This window comes from Carcharodon carcharias, chromosome 6 (assembly GCF_017639515.1).
Source record: "Carcharodon carcharias isolate sCarCar2 chromosome 6, sCarCar2.pri, whole genome shotgun sequence".
Classification (NCBI taxonomy): Eukaryota; Metazoa; Chordata; class Chondrichthyes; order Lamniformes; family Lamnidae; genus Carcharodon; species Carcharodon carcharias.
The window spans coordinates 49,642,820-49,663,764 of NC_054472.1; positions in this window are offsets into that span (position 1 = coordinate 49,642,820).

The following is a 20,945-nucleotide window of genomic DNA, read 5'->3' on the forward strand; positions in this document are numbered from 1 at the left end:
TGAGCTCCTTTATGCATCACTGTGTTGCGGACTGAAAGATGCCGCACCGGTCACTTGTCAATTCCTGGAAAGACCCAGAGGCAAAGAAACGTAGTGCTGCGGTCACATTCAAAGCCACTGGCATGGGATACCCAGGTCTTCATGAAGAATGTGGCATATGTGATGTACCAGGGCTGGGGACAAGCGCAGACATGCACAGCGCTGTCTTTCACTCATTTGTAAATAGGAGACTCTTCTATGATAACCCCTAGATCTGGTGATTCACCTCCATTGGCTGGATCTCTTCTCCTGACCTTCCTGTTCATTCTCTGGCTCTGCTTGACCATGTGCTCGGGTGTGGCCTTCTGCCGGAGCTGCGCGTGGAGTCGCCTTTTCTTCCTTCACCTCCTCCATTGCATTAGGACCCTGACAAAGGCAGAATTGAGCCCTGGATCTATTTGTGATTTTGCCTTCTCTGTGAAAGTAAACATTGAAAGCATTAATGATTCAAGGAGCAAAAAAGTCAAGCTCAGAAGATGAAACGTATGGAAACTGTAAGAGTCTGCACCCTACTTGATGCTGCCTTGTCCCTGAGACATTAGTACACACATCGAGGTGAACAAGATGGCATCGCAGATATGTGACATCTTGAGTCCTACGTGGGATTCTAAAGTTTGAGATGAGTGATCCAACCCAGCTCTGTGCTCCGATCTCTGATGTGGCATATTAATGACCAATCAGTTGCTCATGGTCAATGAGTGGATGCCCTTTAGCTCGTTAGCAGTGTCAAATCTGGTGAACAGGTGACAGGCCTTCATTGATGGAATGCCATACATGATACAGTTGTGGGTCCCTCACTATTGCCTGAATTCCCAAATTCTACATTCCTATATGTTACTATTGAGATTCAGTGACTCTGATGTGAAGCCACTGAACTCTGAGTAGCCCTTTAACAGTGCTAATGAAACCATTGGCTTTCAGTGGCTTTCATCGTGAGGGGGTCCTCCTCCTTTCTGAGCTGACTCCTGTTCACTCTTGCGGCAACAACAACTTAGAGGGTGAACCCAGAAAGGCCCACTCATATTTTCCCTTCCCCCTCACTGCCATTCCACAGCCTTCCTTCCCCATTGCCCACCCTCTGTTTTTCATCCCAACCCTCACTTCACTGTCCACCCCAGTTGAAGTGCTGGTTTCTGAAAGTGGAGTTATGCCAGACTACCACTGCACAGTGGTGTCCTTGTGGACAGAGGTCTCAGCAACCCGGAACAGATGACCCCTGCACTCCACAACCCTGGCCACAGTACTTGTCAATGTCTGAAAGTGGAGGCCTGCGTAAGTGCCACAGCACAGTGGTGTTCTTCGGGACAATGTAGGCAAAGAGCAGGAGCATAATCAACCCCACAGCCCCAGCAGTGTGGTAATCATCGCAACAAAACAGATGTAGCACTATGGCAGGTAGGCTATGTATGTTGCACTCATCTCGAAGTTACGAGTGAACTGAGATTCAACTTGTGCACACCACCCCTTTTCAAATGGGTTTGAGGTGGACGTAATTTGGAAGGCATGACAAGATTCCAGTGAGCAGCTGTGTTAATGACCATCCATGAGATGTTAATGAATGCAAATAGAATTCACGCCACTAGTCAGCAGATTAATGGACCCACCATTAATACGTCATCAAAAGAATTGCAAACTGTTCTTATGCCGACAGATTTCCAGCTTTTTGCCTGCCGCTGGATTCTCTGCTCCCACCCGCCACAAAACCCGCCGCGGATAGGATGGGAAAATTCCACCCATTATCTCTGTTTCTCTCTCCACAGGCGCTACCAGACCTGCTGAGTTTTTCCAGCAAATTTTCTGTTTTTATTTCTCATTTAATTAAGCTTGGTCACATATGCAGATGAAGTTCCTCCAGTGTCATTGAACAACACAAAGTGTCATGATGATTTATGGTTTAGAGAATACCTAACCCTCTTCTGCAGAACATGCACACCATGAATTTGTGAATATAAAGAACAGCAACTTTTTATAGTAAATAGTTTCTTTGTTCAGTACCATGAACAGGGAAACTTTAAAACTTTTTTTCGATTTATTCTTTCATGGGGTGTGAGCATGCTGGCTAAGCCAGCATTTATTGCCCATCCCAAATTGCCCTTGAGAATGTGATGATAAGCTGCCTTTCTGAATCTGCAGTTCGTGCATTGTAGGAACACCCACCATGCTGTTCGGAAGAGAGTTCCAGGATTTTGACTCAGCGACAGTGAAGATACAACAGTATAGTTCCAATTCAGGATAGTATGTGGCTTGGAGGGGAACTTGCAGGTGTAGTAGTGGCATATATAGGCTGCCCTTGTCCTTCTAGGTGGTAGAAGTCAAGGATTTGTAAGATGTTATCAAAGGAAAAGAACATGTTAAAAGATACAAAAACAGGTTGCTTGTCCTATCATAGACTGTTGCTAACCCACTCAATACCCAAGAGTAATGTACAAGTGCTGACGCTTTCGTCAGGTGGACTGAATGTAGAAGAGTGTTGGAAGGCTTTAGTTTTTCCACTTACCAATATACAAGCATACAAATTAGGAGCAGGAGCAGCTATTTGCCCTCAACCCTGTTCTGGCATTCAGTGATGATGGCCTCAATGGCACTATCCTGCCCACTACCGACACCCTTTGATTCCCTTGTTAGTCAAGAACCTATCTACCTCTGCCTTAAATGTAACCATTGACCCTGCCTCTACCTCTCTCTGGGGAAGAGAATTCCGCAGACTCATGACCCTCCTCAACTCCATCTTAACTGGAAGACCCCTTATTTTTAAACTATATCCCCTAGTTCTGGTCTTCACCCGGAGCTCAGGCTGGGTTTTGGGAAAACCCTTTAAAAAACAAAAGGATATTTCTGAGAAATAAAAACAGAAAATATTGGAAAAATCCAGTATGTCTGACATTAGGTCATCAACCTTAAACGTTAACTCTGCTTCTCCCTCCCAGAAGTTACCAGACCCACTGAATATCATTTTCGGTTTTAATACAGACTTCCAGCATCCACTGTAATTCATATTTACATTTTGTATTTACATTTTAAATTGCTGTTTGCAAGATACTTTTAGAGTTTACGTATTATGTGAGCTGGATGTCCACGTCAGATTGATATGAGTGAATGAGTGAGTGAGTGAGTAAATACAAAAGTGAGCAAATGAATGAATAGCTGAGTGAAACTGAGTGAGATTTCAGTTTTATAAACCTGGCCTCTCAGTTTTTTTCTGAACTCTGACTGTCTGTGGCTCTGACTCTATTTTTATCTCTCAATGTTCACAGTAAGTTTGTTTCAAGATGGCTCCTGGACAGTCACCTCCCTTGGGAGCTCATCACTGTGCAGGTCAATCCCTGGCCATCTGCTGCCATCTGTTGCTCTTTCTCCCCTGCCTCACTTCTACTGTTTAAGTTGCCCTGATTCTAATAGTGGGTGCATTTAAGCTCAAGTTTCAAGTTAATTGTCTTGAAACCAGTTTGCAATCGTCTGCTCTGCCCATCAATGGCGGGCCGTGTTTCCCACCACCGCATGTAGGGAACTTCATTTTAATACATATGCATTTCATTATAAGCCCTGCTCGCTAGAATCATCCCTCCACAGCACATTTACTGCCCACATGGGTGGGAAAACACACCAGTGCAGAACACCTCTTGATAAGAGTGACATACAGAAGTTGGGGCTTACCGTCAAGGCCTTGCTCTCATCACAGACAACTGAGGAGCAGAACTTGCTGGAGCCCTACAGCGATTAGACCCTGGAGGCACATTTGCATCGCAAGCTGGGTGGAGTCTCATGGACATGGCTCTGCCACGAAGCAGCTCAAGGAAGGCAGAAGTTCACTGCTGAGAGTTTGCTTCGGGACTTCAGTGCCTTGGCCATGGGCTGCTACAAATGATCGTCAAAGGGTTGAAGAGGAAGGTGTACCGCTGAGGGGGAATAGTGAGAGATTGGGAGGGGAGCAACGATGGTGTCAGAGGGTGGTGAGGTTGTGTGGGAGGGAGTACGGGAGGAGTAGGGTGTAACGGGAGAGAATATGGCAACTGGGGAGGTAGGGATAAGTGGGGAAGAAGGTGCAAGGGAAGAAGTTCATGGGGGAAGGAGCACAGAATGGGGGAAGGGCTTCGAATGGAGGAAGGAGTTCGGAGGGGGAAAGGAGTCTTGTGAGGAGCTAGAGTTCACAAGGGGAAAGGACTCCAGGGGAAAGAAGGAGTTTGCAGGAAGGAGTAAGGCTGGAGGAAAGAGTGACTGGGGGATGTCTAGGTGAACATGCCAGGGAGGGGTCTGTGGAGTCAATGACTGAGGGTGGGTGTGGTAGGAAGGAATGGTAAGAGTGAGAGAGGGAAGAGTGAGACAGCAGGGTGGGAGGGTGAGGGGTTTTTTATTTATAAACTGGATGTGGGCTTCGCTGGCTGGGCCAGCATTTATTGCCCATCCTTAGTTGCCCTTGAGAAGGTGGTGGTGAGCTGCCTTCTTGAACAGCTGTAGTCCATGTGGTGTAGATACAGCCACAGTGCTCTTAGAAAGGAAGTTCTAGGATTTTGAACCGGCAACAAGTGAAGGAACGGCGATATATTTCCAAGTCAGGATGGTGAGTGACTTGGAGGGGAACTTCCAACAGGTGGTGTTCCCATCCAACTGCTGTCCTTGTCCTTCTAGATGTTAGTGGTCGTGGGTTTGGGAGGTGCTGTTAAAAGAGCCTTGATGAATTCCTGCAGCGCATCTTGTAGATGGTACACACTGCTGCTACTATGTGTTGGTGGTGGAGGGAGTCAATGTTTGTGGATGTGGTGCCAATCAAGCGGGCTGCTTTGTCCTGGACAGTGTCAAGCTTTTTGAGTGGTTGTGGGAGTTGCACTCGTCCAGGCAAGTGGGGAGTATTCCATCACACTCCTGACTTGTGTTCTGTAAATGGTAGGCAAGCTTTGGGGAGTCAGGATGTGAGTTACTCATCACACAATTCCTAGCCTCTGACCTGCTTTTGTAGCCACAGTATTTATATGGCTAGTCCAGTTCAAATTCTGGACAATGGTAACCCCCAGGATGCTGATAGTTGGGGATTCAGTGACAGTAATGACATTGAACATGAAGGGACTATGGTTTCATTCTCTCATTGGAGATGGTCATTGCCTGACACCTGTCTGGGGCGAATGTTACTTCCTCTTGTCAGCCCAAGCCTGGATATTGTCCAGGTCTTGCTGCATTTGGACATGGACTGCTTCAGTATCTGAGGAGTTGCTAATGGTGCTGAACATTGTGCAATCACCAGCGAACATTCCCACTTCTGATGGAAGCATTGATGAAGCAGCTGAAGATGGTTGGACCAAGGACACTACCCTGACAAACTCCTGCAGTGATGTCCTGGAGCTGAGATGATTGACATCCAACAACCACAACCATCTTCCTTTGTGCTAGGTATGACTCCAACCAGCAGAGAAATTTCCCCCTAATTCCCATTGACTTCAGTTTTGCTCAGGCCCCTTGATGTCATTCAGTCAAATGCTGCCTTGATGTCAAGGGCAGCCATTCTCACCTCGCCTCAGGAGTTCAGTTCTTTTGTCCATGTTCGAACCAAGGTTATAATGAGGTCAGGAGCAGAATGGAACTGGCGGTACCCAAACTGGACATCAGTGAGCAGGTTATTGCTGAGCAAGTGCCACTTGATAGCACTGCTGATGACCCTTTCCATTGCTTTACTGATGATGGAGAGCAGACAGATGTGGCGGTAATTGGCCAGGTTGGATTTGTCCTGCTTTTTGTCTATAGGACATACCTGGGCAATTTTCCACTTAGCTGGATAGATGCCAGTGTTATAGCTGTTCAGGAACAGCTTGTCTAGGGGCGCGCATGTTCTGGAGCACAAGTCTTCAGTACTATTGCCAGAATATTGTCAAGGACCACAGCCTTTGCCGTATCCAGTACTTTCAGCCATTTCTTGATAGCACATGGTGTGAATTGAATTGTCTGAAGACTGGCATCTGTGATGCTGGGGTCTCCGGAGGAGGCCAAGATGGATCATCCACTCAGCACTTCTGGCTGAAGATTGTAGCAAATGCTTCAGCCTTATTGTTTGCACTGATGTGCTGGGCTCCTCCATCATTGAGGATAGGGATATTGTGGAGCCCCCTCCTCAAGTGAGTTATTTAATTGTCCACCACCATTCATGACTGGCTGTGGCAGGACTGCAGATCTGATCCGTTGGTTGTGGGATTGCTTAGCCTTGTCTATCACTTGCTGCTTATGCTATTTGGCATGCAAGTAGCCCTGCATTACAGCTTCACCAGGTTGACACCTAATTTTTAGGTATGCCTGGTGCCGCTCCTGGCATGTCCTCCTGCACTCTTCATTGAACCAGGGTTGATCATCTGGTTTAATGGTAATGGTAGAGTGGGGGATATGCTGGGCCATGAAGTTACAGATTCTATTCGAGTACAATTCTGCTGCTGACGATGGCCCACAGCACCTCATGGATACCCAGTCTTGAGTTGCTAGATCTGTTCGAAATCTATGCCATTTAGCACGATGGTAGTGCCACACACACGATGGAGGGCATCATCAATGTGAAGGCCGGACTTTGTCTCCACAATGACTGTGCAGTGGTCACTGCTACCGATACTGTCATGGACAGATGCATCTGTGGCAGGCAGGTTGGTGAGGATGATGTCAAGTATGTTTTTCCCTCTTGTTGATTCCCTCACCACCTGCCGCAGACCCAGTCTAGCAGTTATGTCCTTTAGGACTCGGCCAGCTCAGTCAGTAGTGGTGCTACTGAGCCACACTTGACGATGGACATTGAAATCCCCTACCCAGAGTACATTATGCACCCTGTAATGTGCAACATGGAGGAACACTGATTCATCAGCTGAGGGAGGGCAGTACATGGTAATAGCAGGAGGTTTCCTTGCCCATGTTTGACCTGATGCCATGAGACTTCACTCCCAGGTCAACACCCTCCTGACTGTATACCACTGTGCCTCGACCTCTGCTGGGTCTGTCCTACTGATGGGACAAGCCATACCCAGGGATGGTGGTGGTGGTGTCTGGGACATTATCTTTAAGATATGATTCCATGAGGATGACTATGTCAGGCTGTTTCTTGACTAGTCTATGAGACAGCTCTCCCAATTTTGGCACTTGCCCCCAGATGTTAGGGAGAAGGACTTTGCAGGGTATACAGGGCTGAGATTGCCATTGTCGTTTCTGGTGCTTAGGTCAATGCCAGCTGGCCAGTTTCATTCCTTTATTGTAATTTTGTAGCAGTTTGTTACAACTGAGTGGCTTGCTATGCCATTTCATAGGGCATTTTAAGAGTCAACCACATTGCTATGGAGTCACATGTAGGCCAGACCAGGTAAGGACAGCAGATTTCCTTCCCTAAGGACGTTAGTGAACCAGATGGGTTTTTACAACAATTGACAATAGTTCCATAGTCATCATTAGACTTTTAAGTCCAGGTTTTTATTGAATTCAAATTCCACCATTTGCCATGGCAGGACTCGAACTTGGTTCCCAGAGCATTACCCTGGGTTTCTGGATTATTAGTCAGACCACAAAACCACTATGCCATCACCACTACTGCAATAGTAGCAGTAGAATGGATGGCAAAGGTATTTGGTGGGGACTCAGAGGCAGGCACAGACCCTGGGGGTGGGAAGGAGGAGGTCAGGAAGGTCAATGTGGGTGGTGATGGGAACCTTGGGAAGGTATAGAATGTACATGATCACCTGGACATCCTGGAAAGGAAAGGGCACTGGCTGTTAGGTGACAGTGGAGAGGTGGAAAGTGATGCCACTGTCATTGGGGAAAGGACATGAATGACTGGGGGAAGGAAAAAGGATGGCGGAGCTGAAAACAAACTTCACCGGTAGCATCTTGTAAAATCGAAAGTGCCACGTCAGGTGATGTGTGCCAGGCAGACCAAATCCACAGGGGAAACTTGGCAATGCTGTCAGAATGGTTTCACAATTTGTATTTATTATGAGAAGATTTATGCACTGAATTCAGAAGTGATGAGTCCAGTAACACCTTTAAAGACTTTTAAGAACTAAAATTAACAAAAGAAAATATTTCAAGCACATAGATAAGATTTCAGTTACTTAACACTATAACAAATCCCAAAAACCTTAACTAACCTAACTCCCAACTATATGCCCCCTTTAAGGCAACAGTCCCAAAATAGATTTTAAATTTAAATACACAAGCCAGCAGGTTTACCACAGCACCCACTTGACAGTGGAATTCCAAAGGCTTTTTAACACAACTTCAGTTACTGGACACAGCAGACATCTGCAGAAGTGGCTAGAGACTTTCTTGAAGTCTGTCACGTGGAGTACCTTACTGGATTTTACACTGCCACACCCCTACATCATCTTCCATCACTCTTTACATATGTTTTCTATCTCCTCAACCTGTAAATTCCATTGTTCTATATGTCTTTGGAACTTTACTTTTCCCACCATATAAAAATCTATCATGTTACCAATATGGTCAGGACCTTTGAGAAAAAGAAACATACTGCTTGGCCTTGCTTATCTTGTTAGTTGTAAACAATCTATCATCCATTGAAACCTAAACAACCTCTTCACTTATCTGAAAATGCTAATTTCCTTCACACCCTGCAGGCCATGCTTGGTCATTAGCATTCCAAATGCCTTTTACCCCTAACTTCTTTTGATAATCTCAAACTTGCAGTTTATTTGACTTTAATTCAATTAAATCATAGACAGAACCATCCACACACACCCATAAACCTACTTCACAATAAACCACAATAATGTAATGAACAATAAGTTAGTTTCATGACAAAGGAGCCTTGTGTTGAACAGGAACAGGTGCTGCATGGGAGTGTGGTCAGTGGGTGGGCGGAGATGCAGGTCAGTTCAGATGGACAACTGAAAGCGAACCCCAGCAGGCAGCATTCAAAATGCTGAGGACATTGAGATGAGTGTGACTGAGGGAGGATCCACGTGTGTGGGAGAGTGCTTGCATGAGGCTCCAAAATGCCCTGCCACACACACATATTTCTCACTGGAGAATCACTCATGGGGCTGGCTGCATGCAGCTGAACTGCTAGTGTGGGGGATGCAGGGGGAGGACTCACAAAGCCTATAAATGAAACTGAAAGGCAACATTACACATTATTCAGAGAAAGTGAATATATTTTCAGATTATAAAGTGACAAAATGGGTTTACCCGTGCAACCCCTTGTGATCAGAGATTCTTAACTTTTCGAGGCCTAACACTTCTAGGTGCTGCCCTGACATCCACAGCAAGGGCGGAGATAGCCTGTGCAATGGTTGGCCCTGTTGCCTTTGATGACTCCCGCACATGACCTCTATAGATCCGAGGCTTTGAGGGTCCTGGCTTGCTTTGGCGGTCCACCTGTGGGCCAGCTGCTCCCTCTGCAGTGACAGAGGATGAAGTTGAGGGGGTCAGAGGTAAAGGGAACTAGGAGGGAGAAGGCACCCTCTGAGATTCCTGAGTGGATGACCAAGGGGTGTCCAGCTGCTGCACCTCCTCCCTTCGGGTATCTGAGAGTCCCAGCCTGACTTCTTGAAGGGAAGAATCACCTGGAGGGACGTCAAAATTCCTCATTTCTCTCTCATGTTGCCACTGCAGGAAGTCACCATTGGCTCCCACGATGAAGTGCACATCTGCACGTGTCTCCACATTCTGCTGGACCAGGGTCTCCATGGCATCCGCCATCCTCTCCATGGAAACCTCCATACAGGCACATGTGAGCTCCACTTCATTAGAGAGGAGGTAGATGCACTCCTCCAATTCATGTGCCACTCCGTTGAGGGCTTCCAACAAATCAGTGTGATGTTCCCCCACTTTCTGCCCACTCTCCAGCATGAGTTGGAAGGCCGAATCCAGAGGTTGGTCATCTGACTCGGACCTCACAGATGCCTCTTCCCCAGCAGTCCTCCAAGTGCCAGGGAGCTCGGCTGAACCTTCCTCCTCCTGCTGCGGACACATGTCCATGTGGTGACCACCAGATTGTGAACCCAATCCTGCTCTAGATCTTGGTTCCACGAAGGTGTATGTCTCTACGCTAGTGGAGAGTGTGGGTAAGCACTGTGACAGGTCTTCCAAGCTGATTATTTCCAGCTTTTCAAGAGGAGGTGTCCTCTTGTCTGGAGGTGGGAATGTGAATGGAACTGCGTGATTGGTTGGCTGAGGGTGTCTGTTGCTTGGCAGAACTCCCTGTGAACCAAACCAGAGATAATTAGTGCAAGGCAGCGGAGTCAAAAACAGGAGAGAGAGCACTCATATTTGTGTTGAGAGAGGAATGACATGGTGCAGGATCCTCACGTGGCTCTTCTCCACCTACATCACGATTGCCACAGGCACACCCGCACCAGTCAACAGATGGCACAATCCTCAAAGTGAATGAGGAATCTAATATGGGCCACTCCACTCCCAGTCTGGGACCTCTCCCTGCTGCTGTGAGCCAGCTTCTCCTGCATGGAAACAGATGGAGAGAATGTGAGCAGGAAACATGGCTCTGCATGGAATTTTTTTGTGGTGAGCGGAGCCATGGTCAGGATGAGTACGCCAGCTCCAGAGGATATGAGCCTGATGTGAGGGTGTGTGTGAGAGTTAGTGGTGTTGTCTCTTGAGGTGTGAGATCCCTGTGAATGTGTGATAGGTTTATGAGTATGTGAGTTGAGAATGATAAGAAGAATGACTTACCCTGGCTGACAGGTGGTCATGCACCCATTACAGGGAGACCTTCCCAGTCCAACTCCAGGGAGAGTAGTGCATCCAGGAGATCAATGATGTTGGAAATGGAGATCATTCATCCTTTTTTGGCACTGGGCTGTCCTCTTTTGCAGGGTGTTGGTGATGACCACCACTGCCACAGCCTACCATGCTGGATTGGTGATCTTGCGAGCCTTCGCCCAGAGCTGGGGTAGAGGACATCACAGCAGGCCTGCACTATGTCCAGTAGGTGCTCAAGGGAGGCGTCGGTAACTCTGGGGGTGGTACATTTCCTCCCTTTGGTGGCTATCAGTTTGCAGTAGCATCCTATCCCTCGAAGAGTGCTATCTATTTGCACGGGCGGCCTTTAAATATGATGCCTGGTTTACTGAAGACCTGATGTGACAGGTGGGTGGGCAAATGAAAGGCCACCCCACCAGCTACCCGGCATGAAAAGCCACCATTGCGGCCAGCAGGTAAAGCAGGCTATTTCTTATCCACTACCGCACATTTGTGCAAATCCGGGATCATTCTGCCCGATGACTGTGTTTGTGATTCCAGTGGTACAAGATGTGCTGCCACATTTGTTGATGAGAGGACCAGATGTGCTCTGTTGATTCAGTTCTTATCCATCTCCCATCATGGCCACACTCTTCCCTTCCCATCTCATGTTATGCTTGTCCACTTGCACCTATTGGGCTGAATATCACTCAGCCAAGACTCATGGAGTAACTACCCTCTCCTCCTTCAGGTACAATGCCCTAAGAAGACATCGGTAATCATGGTTTGGTCTGTGATTATGCTTGGAAAAGAACTACAGTTGTTTGATGTTGCCTTCTGCAGTTTGGCTGACCAGGAAACTCTCCTGCTTTTACCACTTGCCATCAGGCATATTGGAAAGATTCACAGGTTGATAATCAATCTGTTTGGCTACAGTATGAATGTAGCTTCCATGGCCCTCAAGTCCTCAAGTGAGACTTGAACCTGGGGCTTCTGGCCTCAGAGGTATGGACAATACCATTGCACCACATGACCTCTGATAGTCTACCCTCAAACACCTTCTGGGCTTCACTTACTTTACCTGTCTCCAAACTCAGACAACAACTCATTGATGCTTCATGTTGATTCCACCCTTCCTAAGTCATCATTATTCTGCCATGGGACCGCCATCTTCAACTCTGAACTCCATCTTGTTATGATCATTGATTTCCTATTGCCCATTTACTATCATATTTTTATGTATCTTAAATTTGATGTATTTTGGATAAGTCGTAGTAAGGAAGGCATGACAAGGCACCCAGGACCTCAGAAAAATAGATGTGACATTTAATGGCTGCCAAGACAAACACATTGCTTATTATTTGGCATCTATGGAGAAATAGTACCAAACATAAGCCCATTGCAATTTTAACACCAGCTGGGATAGATTTTACCAGCCCTCAGGGGATAGGCTGGGAGGTGGGGCCCGCAAATTGGTGAGGGAAGTCGAGAGGGTGGAGTCCCTATCATCTTCCTGCCGCTATACCATTTTACCGGCGGCGGGTAAGATGGAATCCTTCCACCCAGAGGCCAATCGAGGCCCTCAAGTGGCCAACTAAGGGCATCTTTCCCCTACCATTTGCACCAACAGCAAGTGATCCCTCCACCACATGGGAAGACCACCACGTAAACTCTTGCAGCCTCCCAATTGGGGCACTTTTTGTCCCATGAGTTCCCCCCCCACCCCCACCAAAAGAAATGGCAATGGCTGCCCTCATGGCAAAGGTGTCACCTACCCTCACCAACCCCTTTTCCCTTGCCAGGGTCTTCCTGACTGGCCCTGACACCCTTGCATCTCACTTACCTGGTAAGGAGGGCACTATCCTTCCATGGTGTTGTTTTCTTCCAAGCGCAGTCTCATCTGTGGCCACCATTCCTGGTGGAGACTGTTGAACTGCTGGCCCTCTGATTGCCAGGCAGCTCTTGGAAGCATGTGGTTGTCCTTAATGGGGACAACAGCAAAGATGATGACTATTTAGCTGACTGAACCCCATAAAATAGAGCCGCCCCTGGCTTGTAGCCCTGCCAAATGATAAAATTCTGACCATTGTTTCAGGGTCTTTTTTAAAACTTGCGTGGATGATTGACCCTGAATTTCCTCAAAGTTTCTGCTAATGAAATGTTGTAACTTTGGGGATTCCACTGCACTTAAGGCGAACTTAGTGTTGCAGTAACAGATGACCCAGGTTTGCGTTCTTTCCAAATAACATTTTTTGGAAAAATGGGTTTTAAAATCCCTAAATATATCTGCTCTCCCTCTGTAGCAAGGCCCACGGGTGTGAGCCACATGGATTATTTGTGGAGATCATGTGGTATGATCAACATAATTACTGATCCTCTGGGTCCTGAAGGGTTCTTGGGCTCTGGAGAAACCTACTCAAGGAGCATGCAGTCCTTATGGCTCGAACCTTTGACACCTTGTGCAAATTATTCCATGTACCGTGCATGCAGAGATTGCCTGCATTGTTTTTCAGGTTGTCCATTGCTAGTTGGCCTCTCCATATCAGCGATGGTAACCGGATGCTGCTCCCTCATCTTGTAGAATATTCCACTTCCTCATCAACTTGAAACATTCACTCTGTTTCACAGATGCTGCCTGATCTGCTGAGTATTTCCAGCATTCTCTAATTTTATTTCTTCTTGTTCTTTCTTTGTTAATTCCCTTCTCAACTCAAGTTCTTCATTCCTATTTGAATCAACAGCCCTGAACGCCTTGCTTATGGCAGGGCATGCGCTTCTAATTCATAATTCATGCGGGCACACCATCTGTTGTACTGGAAGATCAAATTCAAGGCCCATGCTTTCGGAAGCTATCAAGTGTTTTTTTTTGGTACAGCTTCACGCTTGACAATTTTCCCTACTGCTGATTGGATGCAATCTACATGCGAACCTCTCTTTCAAGGTTGTTAAAAGTTTATGTTATTTTGTATCCCTTGTGTCAGTGCATGTTTTTGTGTCATTTTTACTCAGGATTTTTGATGCCCTGAAAAGATGTAAATCTGCATAGGAGTCCCAATAACCACTCCTGTCATTTAACAGCAAAGAAAGCAGGGAATAAGAAAAGGGAATTCAACTCATCAAATTCCCTCCCTCACACTTGCTGAAATGTGACTTCAGCAAAGGTAGAAGCAGACAACTCAAATCTTGGCCCGGGCTGCCGAGAGGTTTTGGCCTATATTCTTTGGATTATGAGCACTGCAAAGGCTATTCCACCTGCACCTCTGCAAGAGCGGACTTGGCCAATGGGAGATGAGGCAGCATTCCTAGTAGAGTTGGGCAATGGATGAAAAGTGGGAGCGCTTTGAGTGGACTTTCCACTTGCGCGTTCTTTTCACCATCATCCTATTCTTGGGCTGGTGCCATGTTAATCCTCTCACTCTGCTGCACACCAGCTTGCAGAGATCAATGATGTCTTGCAAGGACACAAATAGAGTATGTGGCATCCTGTTCATGGCAGCAGACAGGTTGGCTTCAAAGTCATGGTCTACATAGACTCATTTGAAAGCCATGTTTGAACTCCATGGAGGAAGACTCTCTCTCCATAATGAACATTCTCACAAGTCTCTACACCACCAAAACTCTAGCAAACGAGTTGTGCTCCTATATCCTCTCTGCTATTATGGAGAGTGCACAATGCCTATCCGTCAGTACCTCGCTAAGTTGCTGATGCACTTCTAGCATTTTCCTTCTTAATGCTAGCACCTCCCCAATCCAAATTCCATCCAGTTCAGCAGAGCTTGGAGAGGATTGTGACACCCCCCCCCCACCCCCCCCGCCACCTCCCCACATAGACACTCTACTGCATCTCTGTCAACAAAGTCCTCTCGTGTCCACTTGCAAGGTATGAATAACCAAGTGAAAACCCAACCAACAGCCTAAGCGAACCCACTGAAGTGCAAATGTTTGCACTGGTGCATGGCTGTCAGTCCTATGACAGTATTGGTAAGATCCCCACAGGGGAACCATAATCCAAAATAACCAAATTTACCATGCGACTGCCAAGTGAAGACACTACAAAGAAGATTTCACTTTTTGTAACTTTTACTTTAACACAAATCAGAACTAACCCAAGTTAGACATGAAGTAAGAGGAAAATGATACTGCAAGTAAAAAAGATAAATGACACTTCAAACAGTCGAGACAACAGAGATTCATCTTACACAATCACAAGCAGGGAAATCACTCCCCACATTCATGTGGCAGTATGTAACTCAGAATTCCACAGTATGCTGTTCTTTATTTATGCAGAGTATGAGTTTTATCCAACAACAGCTTTCACCTTTGAGTTTCACGGATACGATTATCATCAGCAAGGCACAGTTTTATGAATCCTCTCTCCCTTGGATCACAGTCCTGATGGTTTAGCTTTCCAGAGTTCCTTTCAACTGACCAACCAATAACACCCTGGTTCATGGTTTGATCGGTTCTGGGAAAACACCCAGCTCATTAGGGTCTCTGAGCTATTCACACAGCTTTCCAGATTTTAGATCTTTTTAGCCATCTTGCACATTGCCTCCAAGTGCCCATCTCCTTTTCTGACTGACCTCTTCTTGAGAGTAAATAATTTCCTATTCTCACAACAATTCAGTGTGTTCCTCTTCATCCTCAGGTCCTCAGCTTTTAGCTCTCCTTTGTGTCTGCATCTCTCCTTTGTGTCTGGAAAAACTCAGCAGGACTGACAGCATCTGCGGAGAGGAACACAGTTAATGTTTCAAATCCGTATGACTCTTCAACAGAGCTAAGGAAAAATAGAAGGGAGGTAAAATATAAGCTGGTTTAAGGGGGGTGGGGGGGGGGGACAAGTAGAGATGGATAGAGGGCTAGTGATAGGTGGAGTTTCCCAAAAGATATCATAGACAAAAGGACAAAGAGGTGTTGACGGTGGTGATATTAGCTAAGAAATGTGCTAACAGGTGACATTAAGGGTAGAAAGCAGGATGAGCAAGGTACAGATAGCCCTAGGGGGAGTGGGGTGGGGGGAAGGGATCGAAATAGGCTAAAAGGTAGAGATAAAACAATGGATAGAAATACATTTAAAAATAATGGAAATAGGTAGGAAAAGAAAAATCTGTATGAATAAAAGGTGTGGCTATGGGTAACCTCATGGGCCCCAGTTATGCCTGTCTCTTTATGGGGTATGTGGAACATTTCTTGTTCCAGTCCTACTCCGGCCTCCTCCCACAACTCTTTCTCCAGTACATCGATGATTACTTCGGTGCTACTTCATGCTCTCGTCTAGACCTGGAAAAATTTATTAATTTTGCTTCCAATTTCCACCCTTCCATCATTTTCACATGGTCCATTTCTGACACTTCCCTTCCCTTCCTTGACCTCTCTGTCTCAATTTCTGGTGATAGACTGTCCACCAATATTCATTACAAGCCTACCAACTCCCACAGCTACCTCGACTACAGCTCCTCACATCCCACTTCCTGTAAGGACTCCATCCCATTCTCTCAGTTCCTTTGCCTCCATCGCATCTGTTCTGATGATGCCACTTTCCAAAGCAGTTCCTCTGACATGCCTCTTCCTTCTTCCTTAACCGAGGTTTTCCACCCACAGTTTTTGACAGGGCCCTCAACCATGTCCGGCCCATTTCCTGCGCATCTGCCCTCACACCTTCCTCTCCCTCCCAGAACCATGTTAGGTACCCCCTTGTCCTCACTTATCACCCCACCAGCCTCCACATTCAAGGGATCATCCTCCGCTATTTCCGCCAACTCCAGCATGATGCCACCACCAAACACATCTTCCCTTCACCACCCCTGGTGGCATTCCACAAGGATCGTTCCCTCTGGGACACCCTGGTCCACTCCTCCATCATCCCCTACACCTCAACCCCCTCCCACAGCACCTTCCCATGCAGCCGCAGAAGGTGCAACACCTGCCCATTTACTTCCCCTCTCCTCACCGTCCAAGGGCCCAAACACTTCTTTCAAGTGAAGCAGCATTTCACATGCACTTCCCTCAATTTAGTCTACTGCATTCGCTGCTCCCAATGCGGTTTCCTCTACATTGGAGAGACCAAACGCAGACTGGGTGACCGCAAGCATGACCCAGACCTCCCTGTCGCTTGCCATTTCAACACACCACCCTGCTCTCATGCCCACCTGTCCATCCTTGGCCTGTTGCACTGTTCCAGTGAAGCTCAACGCAAACTGGAGGAACAGCACCTCATCTTCCTAGGCACTTTACAGCCTTCTGGATTGAATATTGAGTTCAACAATTTTAGATCATGAACTCTCTCCTCCATCCCCACCCCCTTTCCAATCCCCCATTTTTCCAATAATTTATACAGATTTTTCTTTTCCCACCTATTTCCATTATTTTTAAATGTATTTCCATGCATTGTTTTATCTCTACCTTTTAGCCTATTTCGATCCCTTCCTCCCACCCCACTCCCACTAGGGCTATCTGTACCTTGCTCATCCTGTCTTCTACCCTTAATGTCACTTATAGCACATTCCTTAGCTAATATCACCACCGGCGACACCTCTGTCCTTTTGTCTATGACATCTTTTGGCAAACTCCACCTATCCCTGGCCCTCTATCCAGCTCTACTTGTCCCACCACCACCCCCCCACCCCCGCCACCACCCTCTTAAACCAGCTTATATTTCACTTCTCTTCTATTTTTCCTTAGTTCTGTTGAAGAGTCATATGGACTCGAAACGTTAACTGTGTTCCTCTCCAAAGATGCTGTCAGACCTGCTGAGTTTTTCCAGGTATTTTTATTTTTGTTTTTGTTTTAGATTTCCAGCATCCACAGTTTTTTTGCTTTTACCTCTTTTGTGTGTGCCAGCCACACAGCTTCTTTCTTAACTTGTTTCCTGTTGGTCATGCTTCCAGGTCAATGGTTACCAGGTCACATGGTCCAATATTTCTTACTGTCTAAGAAAATTATAATTGATCCTTTTACAATTGATGCAAACTCTTAAAAATCATTTTCGAACATTCTTAAGAACAATTACAGATTCCACAGACATTTTAATGAAATTACAATTTTTCCTGTACTGCTTCTGCTTCAAAGTTGGTCACAAGTAACCCCTGAATGATGTCCTCATGGATGTCTTGTGACACTGTAAGTCTGAAGGTCCTGGAGGACAAAAGAAAGGGCTATGGATCAGACATGTCAAAGTCTAATCTTGGCAAACACCATACTCAGCTGTTTTGTAGTTTAATCATTGACAAAATGAAGTCAACATATGTGTGTAAGAGATATTTGTAATTCTGTCACCAGTTATCTGTGAGTTCCCTATCTCTCCATCTCCAATTAAGAAGGATGCCGATGTGCCACCGACCTCCAGGGCCGCCTCCTCTGCATTTACGAGCTGGGCTATTTATAATGTTCACTTTGTTGTTCTGTTCCTCTCCCTTCCTTTTCGCTTCTCCTTCAAGAGTCGCAAGAACAGACCTGTGATTTTTTTTAATTGTTTCACGGGATGTGGACATCACTGGCTAGGCCAACATTTATTGCTCATCCCTAATTGCCCTTGAGAAGGTGATGGTGAGCTGCCTTCTTGAACCAAGAGTCCATGTGGTGTAGGTACTCTCACAATGCTGTTAGGGAGGGAGTTCCAGGAATTTGACCCAGCGACAGTGAAGGAATGGCGATATAGTGAGTAAGTGATGATAAGGTATTCACCTGATGGATGCAATATATGCAGTGAGGGTGACTGTGAGACAGATACACCACATGGTCTAAGGTGGAAGTGATTGTCAATGGTGAATGGATAAACGGGAAGGTGATGAAGTGCATTGAAAGAGATGGCTTGAATGCTTCTGAAAATCGAGTGAATGTGATGAGTGATGTGATAGAGAACTCTTTGGCAATACAGAGTGAAGAAAGGGGAGCTTAAGCCACAGGATGTAAGTGATTAAGCAAAGCTATTCACTTTACCTGGCCTGGTTAAGTCATTAAACCACTTCCTACATTACATCCAAGATGGGGACACAATTCTCCTGCTGCTCAACTCCTCGGAAACTTCTAATCATGTTCTCTTGGTGAAAGCCACAGGTTTCTTTCCATCATTTCTGAAGAAAAATGTATTCCTCCTGTTCCTGACAACCCCCAGCACCAATTCCAGTGACCCATCATTGAATCTGGGTGCTGATCTTACTCTATGTCTACCATCCACTGAGAACATCCTGGCTCCTCTAGTTTCCATTTGCAAACTGTCCATTTAAATATGGCTGTGATTGATCATGTGGGTGTGCACCATGCCCACGACACAGCTGGGAGGAGCAAGATTTGAAAATGTATTGCTTCAATTCAGTTGCAATCACAAATGCTGACTGGATGACTTGACTTCCCAATTTCACCCACGCACTTCCAACACCACCCTCATACACAGAAGCCCTGTTCAGATTAATATCAGGGCTGGTATTTTCAACAGTGCAGCACTCTTTCAGTTGCACTCTTAAGTGTCAGCCTATGTGATGTGCACACGTCTATGGGGTAGGGCTTGAATACACAACATTTATGGCGCAGAGGGAAGAGAAATTGCTACAGAGACAAAGCAGACAGGTAAGTGTTTGCATGTAAACATGGATTTCACTTGCAATTAAGCCAAAGGAGTCTTAATAGTTGCATAAAGTTGCCAGTCACATAAGAATGTAAGAAATAAAAGGGATAGGCAATCAACCACTCAAACCTGCTCCATTATTCAATAAGGTCGTGGCTGATCTTTTAATTAAACTCAGGTTTCCTCCATGATCCCATGTCCCTAAATTCCCACAGTACCCAAAGATTTGCCAGGCTCTGTCTTGAATATACTCAATCACTGACCATCCACAGCCATGTATGGAGAGAGAAACAGGATTAACATTTCAGGTCTGTGATCTTTCATCAGAGTTCTGTTATTGACCTGAAATATTAACCCTGTTTCTCTCTCCACAGATGCTGCCAGACCTGCCGAGTATTTCCGGCATTTTCTGTATCCAGATGGGATTTTCCTCTCCGCAGCGGGCATCATGGTGGGCAGAAGCAGAACGTATCATGGGATCAAAAACAATCAGGTTTATGTCGGTGTAGGACAAGACCTCAACTGTGGCAGGGGGAGGGGAGGGGGGGATTGGGGAATGTTGCACTCAGACATATGACTCGGTGGGGGTGGCAGGTGCAGACAGGAAGTGTCCTCTGATCCACAATGGGGTGACACTCTCTCACAGAAGGACATAAACGGGTTAGAGCCAGAGTGGGAGGTTCGCAGAGCAAATAAGCACTTTAGTTTACATTGCTGAGCTTTCAGACATTATCTTTGTTCCAGTCCAAGGAGGAGAGGGCATGTCAGTCTAATATTAGTCGAGCCCAGCATGTTGTGCACAGGTTGTGATTGTAACTTAACACACATCCTTCTGGGGGTTCTCTGGCATAATACTGGGTCACTGGGCACACTCACAGTGAGGGGAGGCATCACAGCTTGTGGATGGGAACAAGGTAGGGGCAGTTGATGGTCTTATGGGGAAGGGTATCTATATGTCACTGTACAATAGACCTCAAGATGGGAAGGGGTAAGGTCTGCATGGGACATAGGCACACCCACCTCAAATGATTCAGGTGGTAATAGAGGGATATCCACCATCATCACAATAAGGCTAAGGAATACAGAGGGACAACCGAGAGTTATTGGAAGGGAGGAAATCTGAACATTATGCTCCTCCAGGATGATGGGAGGGGTTTCCACAGACCCACAAGGTAGGCCTAGTAGTAAAACCTCAGCACCACCATCTTGAAATTTGAAGCGATGGCGCTGTAAAAAATAAAAATGAGAAATAACTCTGGAGGGCAGGGCTCTGATAACTCGAGGAGGTATGCTGCACTGCATGGGTGGGGTGGGGGTGGTGATTAAATGGATACCCAACTGAGCTGTACATTACCAAATGAGGGAGAGATGCACAGCTGAGAAATATTAGGAGCCTTTCACTGACAATATAAGGAATCAGGAGAGTTAAGTAATTAAGTTCATTCAAGCAAGACTAATCTCAAATCCTGCCACTGATCAAGTTTCTTGTGACAACCCCTTGTCCCAAGCATGGAAATTCCACAGACAGAAAATGAAGTCAAAAGCAATTGGGCAACTGGACAAGCTGCATTTTTACATTGTCATGAAAAACAGATCACCACCACAAATTATTTACAGGCATACTGAATTTTTTAAGGAACACGTGTGCTTTTAAAGAAACATGGGAAAGGAC